Source organism: Rousettus aegyptiacus, unplaced genomic scaffold (genome assembly GCF_014176215.1).
Source record: "Rousettus aegyptiacus isolate mRouAeg1 unplaced genomic scaffold, mRouAeg1.p scaffold_m13_p_5, whole genome shotgun sequence".
Lineage (NCBI taxonomy): Eukaryota > Metazoa > Chordata > Mammalia > Chiroptera > Pteropodidae > Rousettus > Rousettus aegyptiacus.
The window spans coordinates 10,625,064-10,650,590 of record NW_023416308.1 but is presented as its reverse complement, the minus strand read 5'-3'; the positions used below and the strand labels follow the sequence as shown (position 1 = coordinate 10,650,590).

Sequence of the window (25,527 nt, the reverse complement as noted above, 5' to 3'; positions counted from 1 at the left end):
GGCTTCTCTCCTTGCACTAGTTGTAGGCTCTATGAGGGCAAAGACTTGCTCATATTTACTGCTACATCTCTAGCATCTACAACAATATCTGGCACATAGTAGGTACTCGATAAGTATTAACGGAATGAACAAATGAATGAATGGGTCCTCACAGCCTTTTTATGCAGTAGAAAGGATTACGATCCTCATTTTGCAAGTAAGGAACTGAGGCTCAGAGAAGTTAATTTACACATTCAAGATCAAATAACAAACAGGAGCTGGAGGTGGGATTCGAGCCCAGCTCTCTTTGCCAAAAGTTCCTGTTAAACACTAGGAGGCATCTGGAGAATTCTACTGTGGGAAGATTGTGAGAATAACCCCCGCAGCTCATAATTCATGCTTTCCCTTGCTGCTCTATCAAGTTCCTTCACCTGCATCTCATGGGCTGGCTGAATGTGTTTTGATCTGATTCTAGGAGGAAGAAAAAGAAGAAAGGGATGCTGGGTACTTTCTTTTTCCTATGAGGTCGTGGACCCAGCCCTGATCTGGGGCTGGGTTGGGAAACCCAGATTCTGGTCCTGCTTTGCCACACTCTCCAAGTGTGTGATCTGGGGGCAAGTTCATTACTACTCTGAGCTCCTGTTTCCCCAGCTGTAAAATGGGGACTCTAATTCTTACTCCACAGCATTGTGGTGAGGGTACAAGACCATTTGAGGAAAGTGAAACTTTGAAAACTGTCAAGTGCTACGGCCTACATCAGGCAGTATTAGTTCTCAAGCTCTACTGAGTTCAAGCAGTGGTCTCTTGCAAGAACTGACAGCATTTATTGTACAGTGTGGTAGGTTGTATTATTGTTCTCTGTTCCTGCTTCCTTGTGTCCACTGTCATATGACCCTGGAGTTCCTCCCACAAGCGGTGGGTTTATTTCTCTACCCTACTGGTGTTGGGGTTGGGCATATAACTGGCTTCGGCCAACACAGCGTGGATAGAAGTGAGAGTGTACCAATTACGAACCTAGACTTTAAGTGGCATTGTATATTTCTGCTTATCTCTCTTGCACTTCTACCATCCCATGAGAACTTGTCCTGAGCAGTCACCTGGTCCAAGGAAATGAAGGCATGTAAAGTAAATCTAAAACCCAAGCTCAGCTGGACCCAACCTGAACAAGCTGACTCCCAGTCGACCTGCAGATGCGCGAGTGAGAATAAATGGTGAATGTTTTAAGACATTGAGTTCTGGGGGGATTTGTTACACAGCGCTATTGTGGCAATAGCTGACTTATGTAAATACTTGCTCGATGTCACTTGATAGGTAATCTCACAAAATGTAGGATAAATTCCATGATTACCTTCTCTTTAAAGATAAGGAATCTGAGAGCAGACATTTTCATAGGTTTGCCTAGGGTCACCTAGCAAGGAAATGGCGCAGACGAGCCATAAAATACTGCCCTGTTTGAGTGCAGAATCTCCACATTTTGTACTATGCCGCTTCCTCACACCTGTGAAACACAAGCCAGATTGGATCCAGATAACTCAGGCTAAAGAGATACCGTATCATTAGTGTTCTGGATACTTCAAGGGAGACTGGATAACAAAGAGTTCAGACAAACTAATGTGGGTGAAGTTAAACACAAACAAAAAACAGTAACGACGGACCCAAAAAAGACCTGGGTTCTGATTCTAGTTTTGCCCCAAAACTGGCTGTGTGTCCTTGGTCAAGTTCTCTCCCCTCTCAGGCCTTAACTGTACAATGATGAGGTTGAACTGTGAATCATATATGAAAATAATTTGTAAGGTATCCATTAAGCTCTAGGATGTCTGACAGGTAATCTCATTTCATCCATACCTGCTGACATTCTGAGACTCAGAGAAGATAAGTGACGTACTACAGGCCACACAGCAGGAATGCAAACCCAGACCTCCAGACGTCTCCCATGGTTGCGGGGTTCCTTCCACCTCCAAGTTTCCCTGGGTGAGCTTCAATGTGGAGAGAAGCCAAGAGATTTCCTTTTGCTGACTAAGGGGTCACCCTTGTGCTTTTGTCCCCCTCCTCCCTTCGAGGCCAAGGCGAGGGCTCTTTGATGTGGGCGATACAGGATCCCTGCTTCCCTCTCACTCTGTCCAGGCCAGTCTGAGACGAGATGATGACGTCCTGAAAACCAACCCCGGGGATAATTAATGGTGCCCAAAGCAGGTCTCCTTTCCCCATCAGCGGGTCACCAGGATGGTTAATTATTTTATTTGTAAAAATAATTAGTCCCAGTCAAGACAGGAGTTCTTCGGGGTTGCAGCTTGTTCACTGTGCGTGCATTTTTCAGTTCTGTAAAATAGTCGTGTGTCACTAATGGAAATTACAGGTCCCTGGAATCAGCATTAGAGATAAATCCAGCCTGTGTTCCCAGCCGATGGCTGCCAACCATGTTAACTTAGCTTCTGTAATTACAGAGGGAGGTAGAGGGCGTGTCCGTGTATATCTATGTGTGGATGGGGGACAGTGACAAAGGCCAGAGAGTTCCAAAGTCCGGGTTGTGATACACACTGTCCTGTCTCCTTCTCAAAACGAGGCATTTTAAACCATCAAAGATGTGGCTAAAGGTCCGTTCAGGGGCAGTAAGCCGTAGGGTGCTGGCAATGGTGGGGTGGGGATCTTTGGAAGGCGTGGCAATGTGGGAAGATGCTTGAACAGGATTCTGGAGTCCTGGGAAGTCCTAAGCCAGCAGGCAGTGCTGGGGGTCCTGGATTCAAACCCCAGCTCCACGCTAACTGCGTGATTATACGTGTGTCGTCCTCGGTCTCTATATCCTCATAGCTCAGCTCAGCCATACCGAGAACTGACATGTGTTTAACACCTACCACGGACCAGGCCTTGCTCTAAGCATTTCCTCTGTACTATCGTATTTGATCCTCATGAACGATCCCATGATGTAGGAACTAGTTTCATCCCCATTTCACAGCAGAAGAAACTGAGGCACGACAAGGTCACGAACATGCCCGAGTTCATTCAGTGGCAGAGCTGGGACCCAAACCCAGACATCCTGGTTTACAGGGTTCACATGCATAACCACAATGCCATATTGCTCTTCTCATACCTCCGCTAGGGAAAACCTCCGCCCGACTCTGCTGAGTGCCCCATGCCCCTCTTTTATTAATAATAAAAATCATAAAAATCATAATGCATCAAGCACTCTGTACTTGCCGAGCTTTTTCTGGATCCTCCCCATATATTTTTATCTTCCTAGTTCTTCACAGCAACTCTAATGACACAGGGACTACCTTGACTTGTATTTTTGCAGAAACTGCGACTTGGAGAATTAAAAAGATTTGGCCAAAGTCTATAGCCATGCTACCCTGAACAAGCCCGATCCCGTCTGATCTCAGAAGCTAAGCAAGGTCAGGCCTGATTGGTACTTGGATAGGAGACCACCTAGGAAGACTAGGTGCTATAGGAATAAAAAAAAAAAAAATTGGGGTATTAAATAAAAATGAAAATAAAAATACTTGGCCAAAGCTGGACATCTGGGACTGTTTGGGTCCAAAGCCTGTGCCCGTAGTCCCAGTACGACACCATTCCAACAGTCGTGGGGACTCCAACCTGCGTCTGGGAGGTGGGACGAGCAGCTTCGGAAGCTTTGCCTCTGACCCCGTTCTCTTCCCTGGGCTCCCATCTCCCCAGCTGCAAACCACTCTGGGTCTTTGCAGCTTCGAGATGCTCCTAGGCTGTGCTTTGCCAGCTCCACTTTCATCTCCCAAGGTCCCCACGAGAAGCTGCTCATTCATTGGCTCACTGACCCCTGCCATCCAGATGCGCATAGTGCCAACGACATAGAAGGGCTTCCTCCTCAGGGGACTGGACATAGCCTGGAGGGTGGTAAGTCCCTGGTGGTGAGTCCCTAGCATCAGGAATCCAGAGGACATCCGGCTGATGGGTCCTCAGGAGCATTGGGAGATGCCCAGGATACAGGGGTGTGCCTGTGTGTGTGTGCGTGTGCACACACGGGTGTGTTTGCAACTCACGGTTTCCCTATACTTTTTTCTTCTCTCCCTGTGCCCTGTCTTTCTTTGCGTTTGCCTCTCCTCATCTCTGAGCATCCATGCTTCTGCCTTCCTTGGTCCCCCAGGTCTTTCTAACTTCCCCTTTGCTGCACTTACCTTCCCCCTCATCTCTCTCCTCTCTCCTCCATCTCTCCCTGCTCCTCGATCTCCCTCCTACTCCTCTCACAATCACTGGGTCACACTCCTCCATCTCCGGCCTTCTTGCTTATTCCTTCTCTCTTCTTTTCCCGTCCCTTCTCTTTGCTTAGCTTTTATCTCTCTCCTCCATCTCTCTCTTCTCACCCTCCTCCCGTCCTCCCTTCCTCTTCTCCTCTGCGGCTCCCCCCTCACCTTTCATCACCCACCCCCACCGCCTCCTCCTCTCACATCTGCCATTTGTTGCTGTTTGTAAAGGCTGGCAGTGTCCTTGGTGGGTGGTGGATCGCACACATCGGAGGTCTGAATCAAATCAAACTGCAACTGAATTACACTAATAAACCAATTAAACGCCATTCAAAAAGTAATTTCCACAGCATCCCTCACATTTATTGCGAATCTTGTTTCTCGATCATACTGCCTTCTCTTGTTCCCTCCCTAGCTCTCTCTCTCTTTTTTTCTCTTTCACTCTTACCCCTCTCTTCCCCACCTCCAGACCCTTTCTCCCTCCCTCTTCGCCAGGCCTTCACCCACCCCGTTGCACACCCTGCTTCTCCAACCTGGGAATCAAAATACGTGCTAGGCAGTTAGTCGGATGGAAAGACCTGTGAACTGGGAGTCAGGGGACTCAAGTTCTAGTTTTTGGCACTACCACTAACTGGCTCTATGTTCTTGGGACAGTCCTGGAGTCTTTCTCAGGAAAGACTGGTTATCTGCCAACTGAAGGCATCGGACCAGGTGATTTCTAGGGTCATTCCCAGCTTCTGAGGTCTATAGTTTCATGACCGATGCTGGCAGATGACATCCTAGAGGTGAGGGTCCTAGGGAGACCATTTGGCCCCTGCCACTGCCCAAAGGCAAGGACCCTAGTAGGACCAAACCACACTGAGCAGATAGAGGTCGGCTTTCTCTACAGACCTTACTTACTCTCTCTCCTTTCACAGATCATACTCTTCACCCTCTGACCACCATCCACGGCATCTAACCACCTCTGTCCTCTATTTCCATTCTATAGATGGGGATCTTGACGCTGGATGATTTTCAATCAAGAATCAAACGAGGCATAGATTGGGCTCCATTTGTACACGTTACACCTCAGATCCCTCCAAAAACACAAAGGCATCCTGCAAAAGCCAAGAAAAACAGAAATCTTAATCTGGGGACAAATGCCCCCCTAGTACTTTACTCTACTTGTCTAAGAGTGTAACTTAGAAACGCCCAAGGGCTGCGTATCACAGGACTGTTTTTGAGCCTGTATAGTTTATTCTTCTATATTTCAGTTGAAACATCACCAACATTATAGAAATCATATGAAAATAATTTGTATGAGTAACATTATTACTTTCACATCTACCATTCCACTAGATCTTCATAATAACTCTGTAAGATTAGTCAGGGGATATCATCCTCACTTGACAGATGAAGAAACTGAGGCATAGACAAGTTAAGGGGCTTAACCCAAATCATGCAGATTTAGATTTGTGGCTGTGATACTTATCACATAATTAGACCCAGAGAAAACTGGATTTGAATCTCAGCTCTGCACTTATTACCTGGGTGTCTTAGGCAAATGGCTTCACCTCTCTGTGCCTCAGTTTCCTCACTTAAATAATGGAGGTAACATGAGTACCTCTCAAAGAATGAGGATTGTCATGAAGGTCAAAGAAGCTAATATGTGTAGGAAGCTTCGTATGATGCCTAAGTCACAATAAGCAATCCGTGCAAGGCAGCCGCTCTTACCTGTCAGTGAGACAGGTGCCTTTTTCCTCCTTTCTTCACATTTATGCCTTGTCCCTTAGGGGAGGTGACTTCCACCCTCTCCCTCATTTCTGGCCTCCTCTCCAGCCCTATACTCACTCTTCTCCATGTGAAAGTTGTCAGTCTAATTCGCCAGCTATGGAGATAACTAGGTCATGTTTTACTGGTGTGTGTGTGTGTGGCGGGGGCGGGGGGTCACTGCACATAAAAGAAACACACGTGCTCTACACGCTGTGTCCTCCGCCTGGGTCCAGGTGGGTGAGGACAGCTCACTCACTCTCCGGCCACACCCGAACATGTGGATCTCAAGTTCAGGTTTAGTTTAGGTCTCAAAGGCAAATGTCCTACGTCAGCCTCAGACTCAGGTGACATTTTTTATTTCCACTTTCCCAAGTTCGTGTCAGTACTTTCTTTTTCATCTGGTTATTCATCTGCCACACTGTTTATATATCAATATTGGTAGCCTGTCCAACCATCTCTGTTACTCCAGGACTGAGTAGGGGGGGAGGTGGGTTCCTGATATGTGGAAGTTCAATGTTAAAAGCTGGAAAGTCCTGCTCAAAGTGGGGCCAGTCGGTCGCCCTGCACAAACTTTGAAGGGATGCGTGATATACTAAACTCATTAAATACTAGTCATACTAGTGGTAAGACGTGAAAATTATAGGACATTTAAAACATGCCCAAAAAAGTGAAAAAAAAATTGAAGTCATCCATAATTTCATCACTTAGGGACTACCTATCCTAGCCAGGCATAGACCACACAGATGGCGCCTTCTAGGCACTGTGCTGTGTGTCGGCACTGACCGCACCATCGCTGATCTTTAGTGTCCTTTTTTCTTGTGCCATGAGATGGGCAGGAGAAGCTCTGTGGCAAAACACGGCCACGAGAGCTGATTTGATTCTGCTGTCCCCAAGAGCAAAGACTGAGATGATACCTGTCATGTTTGAGCCCAGCCCCATCTCCGACTTCCTTAATTTCTTCAGTGTCCTGTTCAGCGCGCTTGCATTTAGAGAGTGTGTTGGGATAAAGGACCGAGGGTGGATGAGACCTGTTTTCAATTAGTGGTGCAAGTTACCAAGAGAAGAGCTGGACATCAAAAGGCCATTTCTGCTCTTCTTTGCACCCTCATGGAAGGCAGCGGGGGAGAATCATAACGGCTTCCCAGAGAGAGCTATAGACTGGGTTCTCACTAGGCAATGGGAATCCCATTAGCAAATTCCTGAGCACCTCAAACCCTTATAGCATTCCACAGAGACGTGAAAAATAAAGGGTCAAAAGAAGAGAGATGGAGCATGAGTTCAGGATACTCAATATTGTCTAATAAGAAGGAGATAACGGAGCCCGCAGAAATAATGAAGAAACTTTGCTGAATTGAAGAACTTCTCTCGGCAAATCAAACAGACTTAGCAAGTTCCGGGAACAAATAATGAGCAAAGACAAACACTTAGAAATTTTAGTAAACGTTTTGAATTTCAAGAATAAAGAAGCAAGTCTACAAGCAAGACAGGGGAGAAAGGCTAGTTATCTGCTGGGCACTGGACTTTGAGCATAGTGATGACAGGGTTGGTGCCTACCTTGATCACACCCATCAAAGGGTGTGGTCCATAGTAGCTGCTCAATTAATGTTTGTAGAACGAGTACATAAACAGATGTAACAGTGTCATTAACGAGTGCCCATGTTAATCACTCCTATAGTATTTCAGCCATAATATACCTCGTTGACCTTCTAGACCAGCAGGGGCTATGACTATCCTTATTTTCCAGTTGAGGAAACTGAAAGTCAGCCAGACGACACTATTGCCCACATTTATGTATCAGGTGACTGACGGAGATGCAATGAAAACCCAGGTATCCCAACTGCCAGCCCTGGACTCAGGCCGTGAGTGCTCCGAAGCAGCCCAGATATATTTTCACACCTTTCTTCTCCTTCTTTTAAGCAAATGTTACAGTAGTTTCACCCTGTGTCCAAGCAACGCATATATAAGACAACTGTCCCCATGATGATCACAGTCTGGTGCGTATATAAATAAATCAGCCATGTTGACCCATAAAGAAATTCCATGCAATAACGTGGCCCTTGGCAATGAAATCTTGGTTCACGCAGATCTATTTTCCTTGGTGGCCCTGGTATAATTTTTCACCCAGACTGTAATGTGACGGGAAAGCACACAGACATCTATTAAAACTTCAACAGAAATCCAATCATCATTGTGAAGGGGTTAGTGGTGTCCTGTCTTCTAAATTCCCCTCCAGCCCCCCTTACGGGGTACCACTATCATTTTGCATTCTGGATAGAAAAGTCTATTTTTTGATAATGGTTCTTAATTCTTAGAGTCTCTCTTTCTCTCTCTCTCTCTCTTTTCTTCTCTCCCTCCTTCTGTTTCCCCTTCTGCCCCTATATTCCCACTCTCATTTGAGCAAGAGAGGACAAATGGAGAACTGGGAGAAAGAGAGGTGGTCACTTATTGTTTTCACCAGCAGAGGGCATAGATATCTGTCTTGCTTTTGATACCCCCGTTGCTCCCAACACAAATCATTTCTGAGACCTTTCAGAAATCAGACCAAAAATAACAATAATAATAGTAATCCTTTGAGTGCCCTCTTTCTGCAGAAGAATGGGTGGCAGAAGTGAAGGGGACGAGCAAGGAGCTCACCCAGAACTGCACCCTTAGCATCATCATGCTCCTCAAATGCCACCGGGGGATCTAGGACCATCCTAGGAAACTGAACACAGCTGGCCAGAGCAGTGGTGGGTATCGCAAGGCACGAGTGGGCACATAGACCGTTTCGTGGGCTCATTCTCTTTCTGTTCTGTGTCTTTCTTTCTTCCCCCATCTTCCTTTCCTTTCTACACCCGCTTGCTTCTTTTCCCCTTTCCTGCACTCTTCAACTTGAACAATCATTCCCTTGGGCACCACTCAGAATCAAGCTGGCAATTAAGAACTTCCCAAGGGAGTTACCCACCTCCCTCCCCTTGTGGTCTCCAAACCACTGTTGAGATGACCAACGGACTGTAAACACAGACAATTGCATTGTTCCTTTATTTAACCAGAAGACGTTCTGTTTGTGCGAGAAGCTGAGGCTGGGCAATACAGAAGAATACCAGCAAGGTACAGGGTTGACAGGGAGAGCGTGGAAGAAGGCCCCAGCTCAGCTGGACGTTTTTGTGTGCATCCAAAAAACAGGCCTGGAAACAAATGGAAAGACCCTGGCTGGACCTTACCGACACCTGGCCGGAAGCCAGGGTGGGATGTGAAGTCATCAAGGGACAATTTTGGAACCCGCCAGTATCTTTGGAAATTGAAGTAGAGCCAATGGCCACAACAAGTGGAACCCGCTGTGGCTCTGAGTCACACTTGGAGTGTGAAAAAAAGAGCTCTGCTGGGATCTTGGTGACCAGAGGCTGTTGCCACTTCTGGCTTCCCTACACACAAGAAAAATAAAAGCTTTCACAGAGGCAGATCTCCTTGCCAAAGATATCTTTGGCTTTAGCTACCTCTCTTATCTCTCTAAGCAGCTGAATCTATGAAAAGGAAAAATCACAATAAATTTGATGTTTCCCTTTTCCCTTCATCTGGTCTGAAATATCCAGTCAAAGATCTACTAAATCCCTCTTAGAACACATACAGGCTTCCGGTTGATGAGACACGTGGACCTCGCTCCGTAAATGTGAGCCAACAGAGAAGGACATTCAGCGATATGAAAAAAAAAAAGAACTCAAAGTTCAGAATTAGGGGATTAAGAAGTCTCAACAATGTAGAGCTACCGTAAGGATAAAGCTCAGAAGTTGTCTCGACAAGATGAAGGAAGGCGTCGCGTTGACGTGCATGGAAGAGGTGATCAGAGAGGGGTGTCTATAAAACCGGAACATGCCATTGGAATGAAAAACACGTTGGCCGAATGAACACTAAAATTGCGATAGACGCGTCAAACAGTAGATCGCATATTACAGAAGATCAAATAAAAAGACAAGCTCAAGGAAATCTCCCCTCATTCCGAAACGGTAAATAGAAAAAGGAAAAAGAAGAGACCCAGAGAATGGACCCACAACATCCAATATTGTAGAAGGAGGAGAGACAAGAGGACCGAGATACAATGAAGAAAACTTATTTCCTGAGCTAAACAATTACTTCTATCTGCAAATCGAACAGACCTAACGAGGTCCAGAAAAAAAAAAAAAAGAAGAAGAGACAAAGATCTAGATATCTTGGTGAGATTTTTTTTGCAATTTCAGTGTGAATGAAGCGGTTCTACAAGCAAAGCAGAGAGAAAGGCTAATGCCAATAAACAGGAAACCAGGCAGCCTCGAACTCCTCCTCTGCAACATAAAATATGATGAACAAAGCCGTTTTGAGGGGAGAATATCAAGATCCAAGAATTACACGCTCAAGGGAGCTAAAATTCCAACTGAAGAGAAAGAGTCCGTAATTTAAAAAACGAAAGGGTTAAATTTTGTAATTTATGTAATCTGAAAAAATTATTTAAAAATATACTGCGGCCAAGTAAGATGTTAATCAAAATAATAATTAATTATACAATTTCCATAGGAGAAAACAGGAAATGAAGTAAATATTAAAATGAGACATAAAATAAGATGTTATATCGGTTGTGACTATAATCATAAAGTGGTTAAATTCTACTGGTAAAAAAACAATATTCTCAGTTGCGGGTCTAAACTAAAAATCCGAATGTGCTGTGTGTTTTCTACAAGGGGTACACCTTGAAAACGACAGAAAAACGGTTGAGAATAAAGGTATGACCAAAGATACGTCAGACAAACCAAAGGAAACTGGGAGTGAAAAGATCAATGAGCATGGAATTCAGGGCAAAAAGAAACGGTTTTCAAAGAAGGAGTTTTACATGGGCAGGAAATCCAAGCCCTAATAAAAACACGATATCGTGGATATTTATGTATTGAATGTCACAGTTTAAAATATATAAAGTGAAACTGTAAAAAAAATAAATACGTAAAAATAAAAAAATACAAGGAGAATGGCCAAATCATAATTTTAGAAGACTTTAACACTCTTCAGTAAACCGAGTGTTAGATTAAAAGGAGTAAGTTTGAGTGATACGTATGTATCAGATGTTTAGCCTGCTGAAGAATAACTATGATTCTTGAACATAGATGGATCATTTATGAAAAACAAATCCCCAAACTTAGAAGTGCTCAACCGAGGTGGGGGCTGGGATGATCTGCCCAGATTCACCTGTAGGTTCAAAGGGTGGATTCTTCCAACCCTAGGGAGGAGGAGGGTCCTGCCAGCAGCCAGCACTCAGCTATTAGCCCCTTCAGGCCCAGGGACTGCCTGCACTGCAGGGCGAAGGGGGGGGGGGATGCGGGGGAGGGGGGAGGGGGCGGAGACGCAGCAAGGCTCCGCCCCTTCCCGAGGCAGCCTGCACTCTATGATCATGTGGGAAATAAAAGCCTGTTCTCAAGGCGCTAACTCCAGACAACTCTTTCTGGCTTCTGTGGGGTCAGCTGAGGTCTCCACTGAGGCTTTTTGCAGATCAGCTTTTCTCTCTGCCCAGTCCTACTTCCTTCCTGTCCCTTCCACAAGTGTCACTTAACCCCAAGGTCACTTGTTCATATATCCCCTGAACACTAATCTCCATCTCAGATGCTGCTTCCTGGGGGACCCACTTGCAAAACAGACCATCCTGCAACAAAACTAGAATTGCTTCTAGATATTTAAACAAGAAAGCCAGAAGGATATTTATGAATATAAGTATTTATTATATACAGTTATTAGACCAAGAATCAAAACTTGGACTGTAGCTAACTGTGAAAATATTGGTATTGAGAATATTATATAGCAAATTCATTGATTTGTGCTGATAATTCTGTACTGAGAAGCAAATGCATAGTCTTAAATGTCTTTCTTATTATATAAGAATAAATAAACTAAGAAAAAAAATCAATACAATGAGGTGGAAAGAACCATGAAAGACATCTAAAGAGATAAATACATTTTTTAGAGGTACATTCTGAAGTATGTAGGGATGAAATGACAGGGTTTCTAGGGTTTTCTTTAAGATACTTCAGCAAATAAAACTAAAAAAAAGGGAAAGATGAAGTGAATGTGGCAAAATCTTGCTGGGTGATGCGTATATAAGAGTACCTTACACAGTTCCTAATTTTGAGTGTTTTTGAGCATTTTCATAAAAAAAACATTAAAACAGAAGAGTGGAGAGAGGACTAATAAAAATAAATGAAGACATTAATGATTTAGAAACAGTTTAAAAGCTAACATAATTGATATATAAATACACAAATTCATTCTTGGAAAACCAATAATAAAGTAGATAATTTATCATATTTAATCACGGATAAAAGAAAACATCAACTACATATAATTAGGAATATAATCAATGATCAAAAGTTAGATTTAAATATTATAGAACTCCTATTATAACTTTTACCTGGTAAGTTTTAAACTCTCAACAAAATTTGTAGGGGAAATGTAAGTTACCATATTATCACAAGAGGCAGATAAATTGACTAAACCGTTGATGGCAGAGAATCTAAACAATTGTGACACAGTTAACTTTAAGAGCCTTGGTCCTAGGCAACTCTAGAAAAAGATCTTTCAAACTTCCAAAAACCAGCAATGCTATACCTTATAAGTTATACTAGAACATAGAAAAAAGGAGAAAATTTCTTGAGTATTCAATTAGATTAGCATAACGCTACAACAAAAATAATAATAGTAATGATAACATTATAACCCATCTCGCTTTAATTATAAATGCTAAAGTCCTAAATTAAATATTAACAAAAGGAAACCAAAAGTTTACTAAGAGATAAATGTGCCCGAAACAATAAGATTTATCTCAATAAGTCAGATAAGAAAAAAATATCAAGATATTTAAATCGACGACCCCTCCTCAAAGCCAATACCCATTACAGATATATTTGAAATGTTCCTGAACTAGGTAAAATTTTGATAAGGAATATCTACATCAAGCTAAGGAAAGAACATTAGGTTTCATGATAAAACACTAGGGACATTCTTAACGAAGACATCTATGACTCTCTCTTATTCTACAATTTATCTCGGAAGTTCTAATCAAGGCGAGAAAGCAAAAACCTGCAATAACTGGGTCAGTATTTCCGTCCTCCATCCTTCTGTCTGTATTACTGAGATTCTAATACGTCTTGCTCCCAATCAGGAATCCGCACCAGTGAGGTGTTATCACACCATTATCCAGGTGAGACAGGAGACGGAAAGATGAACCAATGGACTAAAGAGTTAAAGATAAAGAATGAAACCATGAAATAACTATAAAAAATAAACGTCGGAGGATGAGCTATCTAATTTGGGAATAAGGGGCTTTTTAGGAATAGGAGCCAAAGGAGAAATCATGAGGCAAATTATTATTGGATTTGACCACGTAAAATATTAAATATTATTGTAAATTTCGTAACCAAGGTTTTAAAACAAAGGACAAACCCTAAGAAAGAGTATCTAAAGTGCGAATGACAAATGGTTAATAAAACTCTTATTATATTAAAACAGTGAACTGTCTTTTTAGAAAAATGAGCAAAAAATATGAATCGGTAATTTATAAACACAATAACTAGTTACTAAAGGAAAAAAGTAGTTCTTGAAAAGTACAAAGAAAAACAGAATACGATATTGCCCTATCAAATTAAAAATCCTGTTTTCTAAAATGAAAATAAGCAGCATCGGCAAGACCGCAGACAGGCCTTTTCACATACGGCTAGTGGGAAGACAAACTCACACAACTATCCTGATGAACAATCCATCAGTAAATCTCAAAACTCAGGTTCATTCCATTTTACCTGGCAATTCCACTTCCAGAATGTGACGGACAGAGTCTAAGGTGACCCCCCAATGAGTCCCTGCCTCCTGGTTTTGATGCCCTAGCGTAATCCCCTCCCTTTGAGTGTGGGTAGGGCCTGCGACTTGCTTCTAACTCACAGAGTACGGCAAGTCTGATGGTCTGTCATGTCTGTGATTAAGTTACATGAGACTGTAACTTCCATCTTGCTAGCAGACTCTTTCCCGGCATGGCAGAAGATAGTTGCTATGCTGTGAGACATTCTATGGAGAAGCCCACGTGGCAAGGAACTGAGGGAAGTCTCAGGTCAGTAGCTAATGAGGAACTGAATCCTGCCTACAATCACCTAAATGAACCTGAAAGCAGAACTCGCCCCCAGTCGAGTCTCCAGATGAAACCTCAGCTCTGGCCTACATCTAGATTGCAACCAAATACTGATACAGCTATTGCAGCCTTTGTTACACAGCAGGACATTACTAGTGCATGAGGGTTGACCATAAGGATTAATCGTGAGTGTACATAAAAGATCTGGACATACAGTTCACTGCAAAATTTTTATAACTGAGAACATTTGAGAATAGTCCAAATGTCAGTGGATATCAGGCCGAAGAAATCAGTTAAATACAGGTGAACCATATGAAATTCTTGTCATTTTTGTAGATTAAAAAGGCTAAATACCATTAATTTTATATGTTTCAATCTGATATATTCATACGATGTAGCCTCTAAAATAGTACTCATATAAAGTAGTTTTTGATATGGAGGAAAGCCTCGGAAAAATTACATGTTAGATAAGAAAAAAACATTTATTTATAAAACTATGGGAATGTGATTCTCATTTTGCAAAAGATGCACACATACGCATAGACAAAGGTCTGCAGGTATAGCAATAATAAAGAGTTAATCGTATTGATCCTTAAATTATGGGATTTGAGGTGTTTCTTATTTTCTCTTTTTCTATACTTTCCACAATGGACATGTATTATTATTATTTTTTATAATCAGCAAAGTTGATTAATCCAAGTCAAAAATGGAATAAACTCCTAAGCCATGAATAAACTCACGAATCATTCTGCCTAGTTTCCTGGGCTTCCGGAATCATGGAACGTCCACATATGAATGCTCTGGGATATCAACAGCCCTATCGGGCTAGCTTGCTGTTTTCTAGAGATCTGCCATCCTTCCCTGACGGATAGGTTCGTTCTCATCCTGTGGCATACCCTAGGTTCTTTGAATTGCTCATTACCGATCCCTTGGTTTCTGACATTTCGTGATGCTGGGTAGCAGTCAAGGGAATTTTGAGGAAAACATGTGTTACGAGAGTCTGGAAACTCACTGTGTATTTTTCTCTCGTGTTTCAGTTACCTCTGTCCTTCTGTCGGCTGCTCGGTTTCATCTGTTACCCAGCTAATGACCCCATTAGAGAGCTGAAACGCTCCCCAGCTTAGTTGTGAACGGCTGATGGATTTTCTTTCAGACCCCAGAGAGGCCTTGGGACAGCTGTGTGGGTCCCTGAAGGATGGGCTATTAGCGGGGAGGTCGTCCTCACCGAGGAAACACATCCCCTGCAACAGAATGCGCTCCTACCAGGTGTCCCGGGTGCAGCCTGCTCACAGGGTCCCCGACCATGTTGCGTCTGCACTTAACCCAAGGCTCCCATTCCCTGGAGGAGAAAAGGCTCTGAGTGATGCGATTTGGGCCTATTTGACAAGTTTCATTACAACGGCAGCGGGGAGAAGCGGAGGGCGTAGGAGAAGGGTCAGTTGGTGACTATCCACAGTTTCTCTCACTGACAAAGGACTTAAAACACTTCGACTTCAAAACTAAGGCTAGGTTGTAACAAGGTGGATTTTGGCTAACCACGACCACAAGAATTATTTCCGTTCAGTTCACCAAGCTCCTAGGACCATCTTGACACACAGGGGCTCTTAACGGATAGTTATCCAACGACTCGAGGACCGAATTAATTCATGGGTGACATCGAGAATTACCAGCACGTTTTCCCTTAGGTTTGGAATTTCCACCTACTTGTCCCACGTCTCGTTTTGGCGACCACGCAGAAGAAACCTCTCCTTGGCACGTGGTTTTTGAAATGTGTGCTCACAACACTGCCTCTTCGTGTCTTCGTCGATTGTTTCCTTGAGGCTGAACAATTCCAGTTGCCTTCAATCACAGAATATCATTTTTCACTCAGTGACAAAGAAGAAATCACTGTCCTTGTCCTTTGCTTTGATTAAGGAAATTAGAATGGGAATAAGGGAGCGGGTTCTGGTGGGAGCACATTCGAGCCGTGTTCTTTATTCTTATATGAGAGAACGAGTAGGGATGATGTAATGCCTACCCACCCCTCTTGTAAGAAAAGACGTTGTAAGCTGTTTTTCACCTTTCAGTGGGGGGCACTCTGTTTTCCCAGCTATCCTTTCCTTTTTCCAGTGGTGGTCTCCTTAATCGGCCCCTTCCGGCCTCCGAGGTCCCTAAGTTTTCCTAGCCCAGGTTATGTATTCTGTCCAGGCCTCCCTTTTCAGGAGCCACCATGACTGTGTGTCCTCCCCATGATCCCTCCCATTATGTAGAAATCCAAGCAAGAGTGTTTGTATAGCTGCACTGTGGCAGGTCCAGTGTTCTTTAGGTCACATCTATAGCCTGGGATGGCTGAGTTAAAGTCGTTTTACTTCCTTATCCTCCAGGAAGCTTTCCCTCAGCATTCCCTCAGTCTTGTTTCCTCCTGAATTTGTGACACATTTGCGTCTTGAGATAGTATGGTACAATAGATAGAACGTAGACTTTCAAGCTTGGCTGAACCAGGTTCAAATCCCGGCCTTGGCACTTCCCTACTGCATCGTGCATACAGATGAGTTGCCTACTCAAAGCCAGTTCCCCCACCTGAAAAATGGGGGTTCCCTCCTTCATAGAGTTATTCTAAGGCAGTGGCTCTCACAATGTGGTCCCCAATATTGAGTTTTGCCTGGGAACTTGTTAGAAATGCAAATTCTAAGACTCCCTACCTCATATCTGTGGAATCAGAACATGGGGCTGGGGCCAGCAATCTGTGCTTTATCAAGCCCTCCAGGTAACTCCCACGCATGCTCAAGTTTGGGAATCACTAAGGATTAGTGACATGGGCAAAGCTCCCGCACACGTGTGCTTAAGAATCTTAGTTACGTCCTATACATATACCACGTGGCGCGATGCCGTCTTGCATAAATCAGCATCTATGAGAAGCAGTCTAGCATAGTGATTGAGAGCACATGCTCTGGAGTCGGGGAGTCCTAAATTTCATTTATACCAGCTTGGGTGATCTTGGGTAAGTTAAGAGCCTGTCTGTACCTCCATATCTGCAGTATGAAGACAGTGACAATAATAGTAAATAGTCTATTGTTTGTTGTGAGGAATGAATGGTGAAAAGACATGTAGAATACTTATCCCACGGTCTAGCATGCAGTTAGAGGCCCCTAAAAGTGATCTATGACCCTAGTCTCCAATTATGTTCATTTATCCTCAGTTACATCATAAACTCTTTAATAGCAGAGCTAATAATCTAGGTCCTTTAAGTCCTCCTCAATGATTTGGATCATGCAGAGTATACAGCAAGAGCATAATTCGTGCTTGTAGATCTTTGCCTTGCATATTAATATCATACAGGGTAAGAGCTCCAGCTTTATTATTATCAGGTGATTTGAGTTGACATTGACGAGGAAGGTTTTCATTAACAAAGGAAGGTGATCTTGTAGGAAGACCTGGCACTGTATCCTTACCCTACCATCTACCAGCCCTGTGATTTTACGATGCCACTTATTTATTGATAAAATAGAGATTATGCTACGTATGAGTTTAGAAACAGAAACTCTTGGCTCACATTGGCACAAATCATAAGGAAATATACGACCTTAATTCCAAGAAGCCCAGTGGCCAGGTGAGTGAGTTCCAGGGTCGGTTTATTCAGTGACGTAGTGATGTCGTTCAGAGCTCAGGTTATTTCCATCTTTTTGCTCCCCCAACCTTGATGTGAGGGCTATGCGCTCAGGCAGCCCTGTCACGGTTTCGAGCTGGCTGGCGGTCCCAGACATCATATCCAGACACCAGAATGTCCAGAAAGAGAAAAAGATCATCTATAAATGTGACTCCTTAAGGAGGAATCTTTACCGCAAGCCCCCCCTAGCAGACTTCTCTTTATATGTCATTAGCACAGATGGGATAACACGCCCATTCTTAAAGCAACTGCCGGTGGTGAGAGAATGGAATTACTACGACTAGCTTGGGGAGGTGTGGATGGATTGCCACTACCTAGAATCAAATTTACAGGGTTCTTATGGAGATTAAATGAGATAATTGCGCCATAAACTATATCTAGCACACAAACGACACTCCGTAGATGTCCCTCATCCTCTGCCGCTTCCCCTTTGAGTCCTTTTTTCACCTCCCGTATACAACCACCAACTTCTAAACATTCTGCCTCTTTATGTAATTTCGGTTTGCCCATTTCTCCATAGGTCCCATCACCCCCTAAGTCCAGGTCAGCATCATCTCTTTCCTGGACCTCTACAACAGATTCACCCCACATTTTAAAAAATAATACTCTCGATTCTTCCTACCCATCTTCTCCACAACCGCCAGAGTGATCATTTTTTATAACGCGAATTGCTCAAAACTTCTCGGTGGTTTCTCATTCTTCCTAGAATAAAATCAAACTCAGAGGTGGTGGTCAGGAGAATGTATATCCCAGATTTTTAACCACGCAGAGTATAACTAACCCAAGGCCTCCAGTGCTGAGGTCTGACTTTTGTGGAAGGCCACACGTCCCGTGGGCTGCTTCCAGTCAATGGCCGGGTGGCCAGAATACTAAGGCAAGGATGCACGGCACTCCTCCGATGGCTGACGTTGGCTTGAGGGCTCCCCAAGGATCTTGCTGAAACTCCCTAGACTGCCTGGCAGGCCAGGATGATTCCACTCACCTATGCTTTCTCCCCTCTCTCCTCCGTTCCAGGTCTGACGCTCTCCCGGCCCTCCCTGGCCCCCACCCCGCCACCATCTGTTCTCAGGAAGTCCCCCTAGCAAAATCCTCCCGTAGGTGATCCTGTCCCGGTATCTGCTTCTAGGAGGACCTGGACTCACGGAGTTGACACGTCTGTGATTTGGATTCTGCCCACCTGTCCAGCCTCCTCTCTCTCTGCTCACCCCTCACACTGGATACTTCAGCTGCACTGGACCACAGACAGCTCCCTTCTACTGCCTGGTCTCTGCATGTGCTGCACTTCCGTCCCAGGACCACCCCAATCCTACACTTCCTGTTTGGCTAAAGTCTCAGTGCAAGTATCATTTCTTCTGGAAATCTTTACCTCTGCTGCCCTATGCACGCACGCGCGCGCACACACACACACACACCCACACACACACCAGGGTTACATGTCTTTGCTCTAGACACCAGAATACTCTTCCCAGACCCTTATCAAAGCACTCCACAGTCTACATTGTAATTTTTGACTCAGGTGGCTCCCCACATAGAATGTGAGCTGTGTGGGGGGCAGGGCCATTCCTCTTCTCTCTCCTATATGTCCGGCACCCAGAACAGGACCTGACACATAGTGAGTACCTATGGACCGATGGTCCCCTTCTCTTCCTATGGTCACAGGACATGGCTGGGGAGATGCAGAGAGTCTCTGAGACAGCCCTGAAAGACAGGCATGGTATGCCCCCCAACATCGGCCTGGTTTGAATGTAGAGAGATCAGAAAAGATTCTAAGACCCCAAGATCTGGCTTAGAGACCTGGCCCAGGCTGTCCATCCCCGAAAGCAGGTCTCAGCCCCCGGGGAGGCTCAGTTTAAAGGCATGTCAATCATGCTCTGGCCAATCCTGGATTAAAAGATCAAAGCTGACAAGCTATCTGTTGGAGGAGGGGCCCAGCTAGGACACACAAGGAAATGTGTAGCGTAGAACGAATACACGCGAAGCAGGGACTCGTGGAGAGCAGGGATTCTGAGTGCGTGCGATCGATGGGCTGCCAAAGGTGCCCAGCCTAGGGGGCTGGCAGGGGCCGAAACCCAGCCCGCATCCCCTCCCCTATTCTGTGCGCCCTGCTGGCAGGCTGCATTGGCCCGAATTCAACCACCCAGAGAGGGCACCTTTGATAACTGCACAGAGATGCACCATGAGCCTGCAGCAACACGAGTGAGGAGCAGGCGGCTCTGGGAAAGGACTCAGGGCTGGAAGCCAGCGGAACTGGGTTCTGGCTCTCGTCAGCCCCCACCATGCTGGATAACACTAGGCAGACCACCTCCTTCTCAGCTATTACATTTGAGCCCCCTGGTGGACTCGGCACTGGGAATATAGCCAAGGAAAGACAGAATGACAAACGGTCCTCTTGAAATGCACAAATAGATGGAGAAAAGAGACATCGAGCAAATCGTCACATAAATACAAGCAGAAAAGCCTAGCATTCTATGAAAGAGACTAGAGGGAGGGTCTCGGTTACAAGACGAGAAGGAATTATTAAGGAGGAAGCATAAGTAGGAGTCATCTAGAATGTGGGGGAAAGGGGTAAGATTTCTGGCCGGGAACAGCATTTATCCATGCAACACATATCCACCGAGCAACTACTATGTGTTGGGTCTGGAGCAATGAAGAAAGGGAAAGAAGTCCAGTGAAGTAGGAGCAAAGAGAAGAGAGGGAAAATGGAATGAGTTTATGGAAAGGTGGAGGTGGAGGCCAGACCCTTTAGGACCTTGGGTTCCAAGGTAAGGATTTGGAGTTTTCTTCTGGGAATAACAGATGAATGTTGGAAGGTCTGAAGCAGATGCATGACATGACCCAATGCGCGTGTTGAGATCACAATGGCCACTTTCAGGGACCAGGGATCGGTGGCCTCTTTCTTTACCCCTTGGCTCTCACTGGGGACCAGAGTAGTTGCTATGCCTTTTGGGATCTCAACTCTTGTGGTTCCCCCCACCTAGGGGTGAAGGAGGAATAGAGGTAAACCCACCACTAAATAAACGCTAAGCTGTTCTCAGCGCTCATCCTTTGGCAAAGGCATCCGATTGCTCTCCATTTTGTGATCCAATGATGTGTCTCCGTTACCCAGAGTCCCGATTCGGTTCAGGCATTTGGGCTGGGGGAAGAGAGTATGCCCTCCCGCAGCGCCGCAGAATGCATCTCGATTGACTGAAGCCAATCATAAAAAGCCCATTCTCCTCCCCAGTGACTGGCTTGGGCACACGCATGTAATATAATTCCGGAGGGGGGCGGGGCAGAAGGAAGCCGTTCTTTATTCTTGAAGGAGAACGTGAGAAAGGATGCTCTGTCTCAGTGGATCTGCATGCAAGGGCCGGAGCTGCTGCAGCCCTCTTGCGGCGGCGAAGGGGGAACATCTTTAACACCCTGAAAGTGGCAGAGCCCGACCTCAGGTCTGAATTAACCAACCTTCCCTCAGGACTTCTGTTAAGTGGGAGAATACACTTCCCTTATTATTTAAGCTGATTTCCATTGTGTTTTCTGGGACCTGCAACTGAAAACTCCTTAACCTGTTCAGGTTCCCTGGGCCTCAGTCTGAGGCGTAGATAACAACGCTTTATAAATTTCACAGCCCCTCTGCCAACATTAGGGGGCCTATAGCTAGCAGCTCGGCGCCATGATTTACGAGATCTATGTGCAGTAAAGCTTCCCTTCTTTGCATAGGGTGGACATGCAGCTAAGGGAGTTCTGCTTGGCATCTGACTTAAATTTCCACTCTTGCTTTCGGGACTCTCTCCCTGTGAAGGAAGTCCTGTGGAGATCATCTCTTTGTCTTAAACGACCACCTAAAATCTTGGCCCCAGGGAGCGATAGCTTGGTTGCTGTTGGATCCTTAGCCTGGCACGGAGTGGGTCTCGAAAAAGATTTTTTGAAAATCAGCAAATAAACATAAAGTCTTCATCAGAGGGTCAAGTGGAGGCTTCTCCGTAAGAGAAAGCAAACGAGCCCTGTCCTTTGATCGGGCCACAAACACATCCCTTTCTGCTAACTGCAGTTCAAGCACGGGGTCTCTGGTGGGATTAGACAAAAGCCGGAATTCTCAAGCCTTACATGAGAGGGATTCTGGCACCCTGGCCCACAGGTCTCTCTGGTCCTTGGGAAGTTCTGGTCTGCCCAGGCTCCTGCCTGCCATCTGACTCAAGGTGTCCCAGGTGTCCCTATCCTCCAAAGCCACACACAGATGAAAGCACACCCCTCGCGTAGGTACGAATCAGCTGACCTATCACTGTCGTTGAGATAGGAATAGTTCGCGCATTCCTACTGCACGGATGAGGAAACTAAGGCTGAGAAAGAGGAATCGCAAGCGAGGTCACCCAGACGACCCGGGGCTCTCCCGGATCCTCTGCTCTGTCTCCATGAATCACTTTCCCGCTGCCAGAACAGCGCCCCTCCGTGGAGGGATCAGCGTCTCCTTTTCCTCTCCAACCAAGACCGTTTTTCTCTTTGGAAAAGACCACCTTTGCACCTATTTAAAAAAAGAAAGAAAGAAAGAGCTCTTCCTCATTCACAGCTCCAAAATAAAATCCTCTTTATTTCCCCAGCTCCTTCCTTCCTGTGCTCCCCATATAGAGCCTTTCACCAGCTCCGCTCGCAATTACCACGGAGCGAAGTCTCGTCTATTTTGGGCGATTCGTTTGTGCTTTCACACCAGGCCTGTCTTTAACACACCTGAACGATCTTCTTCAGGACAGCCTTCCGGCTCCGACCCGCACCTTTTCAATGCCACCAGCCCCGACTCACGCCCCCTCCATCCAGACGCTCCTTTTCATGATTTCATTCCTTTCACTGTTGGAAATGGATCATTCAACCTAGACTGTACTGATAAGGCGGAATAGCTCTTCCCCGCCTGGGGCCACTGGGTTTACCAACACTTCCATGTAAGCGTCTTCTACAAGGATTTAATTTAGATATTTAGACAACAGATTTTTATCTGCCACACTGCTCGCTTGGCCCCTGAGTAGAGGGAGGGGAATCAATTGGCTATTTAATCAGGAGATAGGTGACAGGGTCTTTGTGTGTGGGGTGCAGGGGATAAAACAAGAAAGAGAGAGAGTCCGGACTCTGGGCCCAGGTAACTGCTTCATTGTGTGACCTTGAGAATGTCCCTTACCCGCTTGGAGCCTCAGGTCCCATCTGTAAAATGAAGGGGGCGTGCACTACATCAGAGGGAGGCTGGTCTACCCGCACAGGGACACGCCCCTGAGGGGCTAAGTGAGGCCGGAAGTCCGTCCACAGAAAGGGGTCCCCTTCTCTAATTCGAGGGGCCTTGTGGTGAGGCAGCTACTCTGCTGCTGTTTTCGTGCATGATTTTTCTGGGAATAAAGTCTATGGCTTTTTAGCATCTCAAAGCATCTCAATCCCCATGAAAGGGTCAAAACCTTTAGTCAACGAGGTCTCTCCAGGCCCCTGCTTCTCTGCCACTCCGTGAGTTTGTTGGTATCTACTTCCTCCTTCAAATACCGCCACCCCCCCCCCCTTCTAGCTCTGAAATAATCAATAATCACAGAGCCCAACTCCTCAAATACAATAAATAGCTGGAGAAGGGGCGTCTGCTGGGGCGATGGTTGCCTTTCTAGGGAAGCAGCTTGATCCCAGGAAGCAGAGTGTGTGTTTACAGGCAGAAAAAGGAGCTGTAATGAGAGTGGGCCAAAAAAAAAAAAAAAAAAAAAAAAAAAAAAAAGAGTAAAATGCATTATTTGAGGAGGCAGCAGGGTGGAAAGGCACCTGCCACCAGAGAAGACAAGAGGATGCTGTTGTTTGGGGTTTGGGGCTGAGAGCGAAAAATTAAAACAAATGCAGCCCATGTGGGTGGGTGGTGGGGAAATGCCTGGGGGAATTCAAATCCTAGAAAATCCTGGAATTACCTGAGTCCCCTTTTTACCCAGATGACTGGGGGAAAGAAGACTTGGACTTGCAGAAAACCCATTGACCCTGGGATGGTCAACGTGTCTTTGATCAGGGCTCGATCGTTCACATGGCACAAGAGATTTTGTGTTCCACTTTGTTTTTTTTAAAGCCTTCCATTAAATATTTACGGAGCTGGCCTCTGGAGCATTCACATTAGGATTTGATTGATGTCAAGTTGATTTATGCATCACCTCTGCCAGTCGGGTCCCCTCTCCAGAGGATGTGAAATCAGGGCCAGGAGGCTCAGTTCCTCAGTTGTGGGGAGCAGATCTGGGAGATTATGAAGAGTTGGGGGTCGAAACCGGGATTTGGAGACGCTGAGTTCTGGGAGAGGGCCCTGTGATAAACCCTTTCTGCTTGAGTTTCACTCAGTAAGTTTCAGATTCTTGCAACCAAACTATCCTAAAGGAGACACGCCAACTTCAGCTACTGTTGGGGGCGGGCGATGGCAGTGGGGTCCTCATGACTCCCAGCGGACCTGAGAGTAGGTACGCCCCCACTGTAAATAAATCTAGGATATAAAATTAAAATTTACAACAATGCCAACTAGATAGAGTGAATCTTTCCCCTCACTTTGGAGTATTGGCCACAGGGTTCTTTTCCCAATAGTAGTATTTTCAGGTAAACCCATTCCTTCTAGTTAGTTCTCGTTCTTTGGGCGTCTGAACAAACGCGTATCTCTCTCCCTCCTTGTCTCCCTTTACCTCATGGCAATGTTTACAGCCGTCACGTTTGGAGCTCATGCTACGTGCTAATGCTGCGCTGAGCCTTTTATTGACATTATTTCATTTAATAGTCACAACAACCCTGCTAAGTTATTCTCCCCCATGTTCATGATGAGATCGGGGTTCAGATGTTAAGCGGCAGGGCGGGGATTTGAACCCAGGTCAGTCCGAGGGCAAAGGACGGAACAGAGCGGAGGGGTGAGGCCGACAGAACCAGCTCTCTAGTGAACAGACTGAGCCGGTCCAGGGGCGGGGGTGGGGGGGGGGGCGAGGAGAGGAGGAGGGCTCTGTTAGAGTGAAGATGCAATGGACCCCTCCCCAAAGGGTGCCCCCAAACTTCATTGTCGACTCCTCCTTCGTTGGACTCCACCCCTTCTTTGCTGCTTTTAACAACCTCTACGTCCCCAAGGTTCTAGCCTCCAGGTTTCATTCGGATAGCCACACTCACTCACATAGGTCTCTACCCGCTTCCCAGAGCCCCTGCGCCCCTGCCTCCTGCCTCGGGCGTCCCCGCTCCGGCTTCCCCAGCCCCAGGAGCTCAGCAGCTGCCTGCCCGCTGAGCATAGGCCGAGTCCTCGGCCCAAACACCGCGAAGTCCACGGTCTTGACGGGAAAGCTCCAGAAGAAAGCATCCAGAGCCACGGCAAGGCGTCACCCAGGGAAACGGTGCTAATGTGCCATTTCAGGCACAGAAGAGGGGAACTTCAGAACTAGAAGAAACCTTAGAAGTATGTCAGTTGCAAGAGAGAGTGAAGTCCAGAAGGGGAGAATGCCTTGGCCATTGTCATGCACCTAATGGGTGGAAGACCTAGGTGTATGCCATTCATTCATTCATTCATACATTCATTCATCATTCGTTCATCTGAGATTAATCAAGCAGCCATCATGTGGCAGTCATAGGAGCTAGAGATACAAAGTGGAATAAAACAGCCCCAAGGAGCTTAAAGTCTAGGCTGTAGATGGTATAACTCCTATATCGAGGAGTTATTTGTCGGTGGTGGTATTTAATGAGTTTATTAAAGCTGGCTATGTAACAAGCGTGATAGTGCTTACCATGTTCCAGACCCCCTGGTATTTATAAATATCATCTCATTCGGTCTTCACAACAACCCTATGAGGCACTGTTTTATCCCCATTTCGCAGGTGAGAAAACAGAGG

At 45.6% G+C, this 25,527-nt stretch overlaps 1 protein-coding gene and 1 pseudogene across 2 annotated transcripts in view; one reads left to right on the top strand and one right to left on the bottom strand.

Annotated features, from left to right (window-relative positions):
- SRRM4 (serine/arginine repetitive matrix 4) overlaps positions 1-25,527 on the bottom strand; it is a 143,576-nt gene that overhangs the window by 87,501 nt on the left and 30,548 nt on the right. The window lies entirely within an intron of this gene.
- LOC118603634 lies at positions 3,309-3,427 on the top strand (annotated as a pseudogene).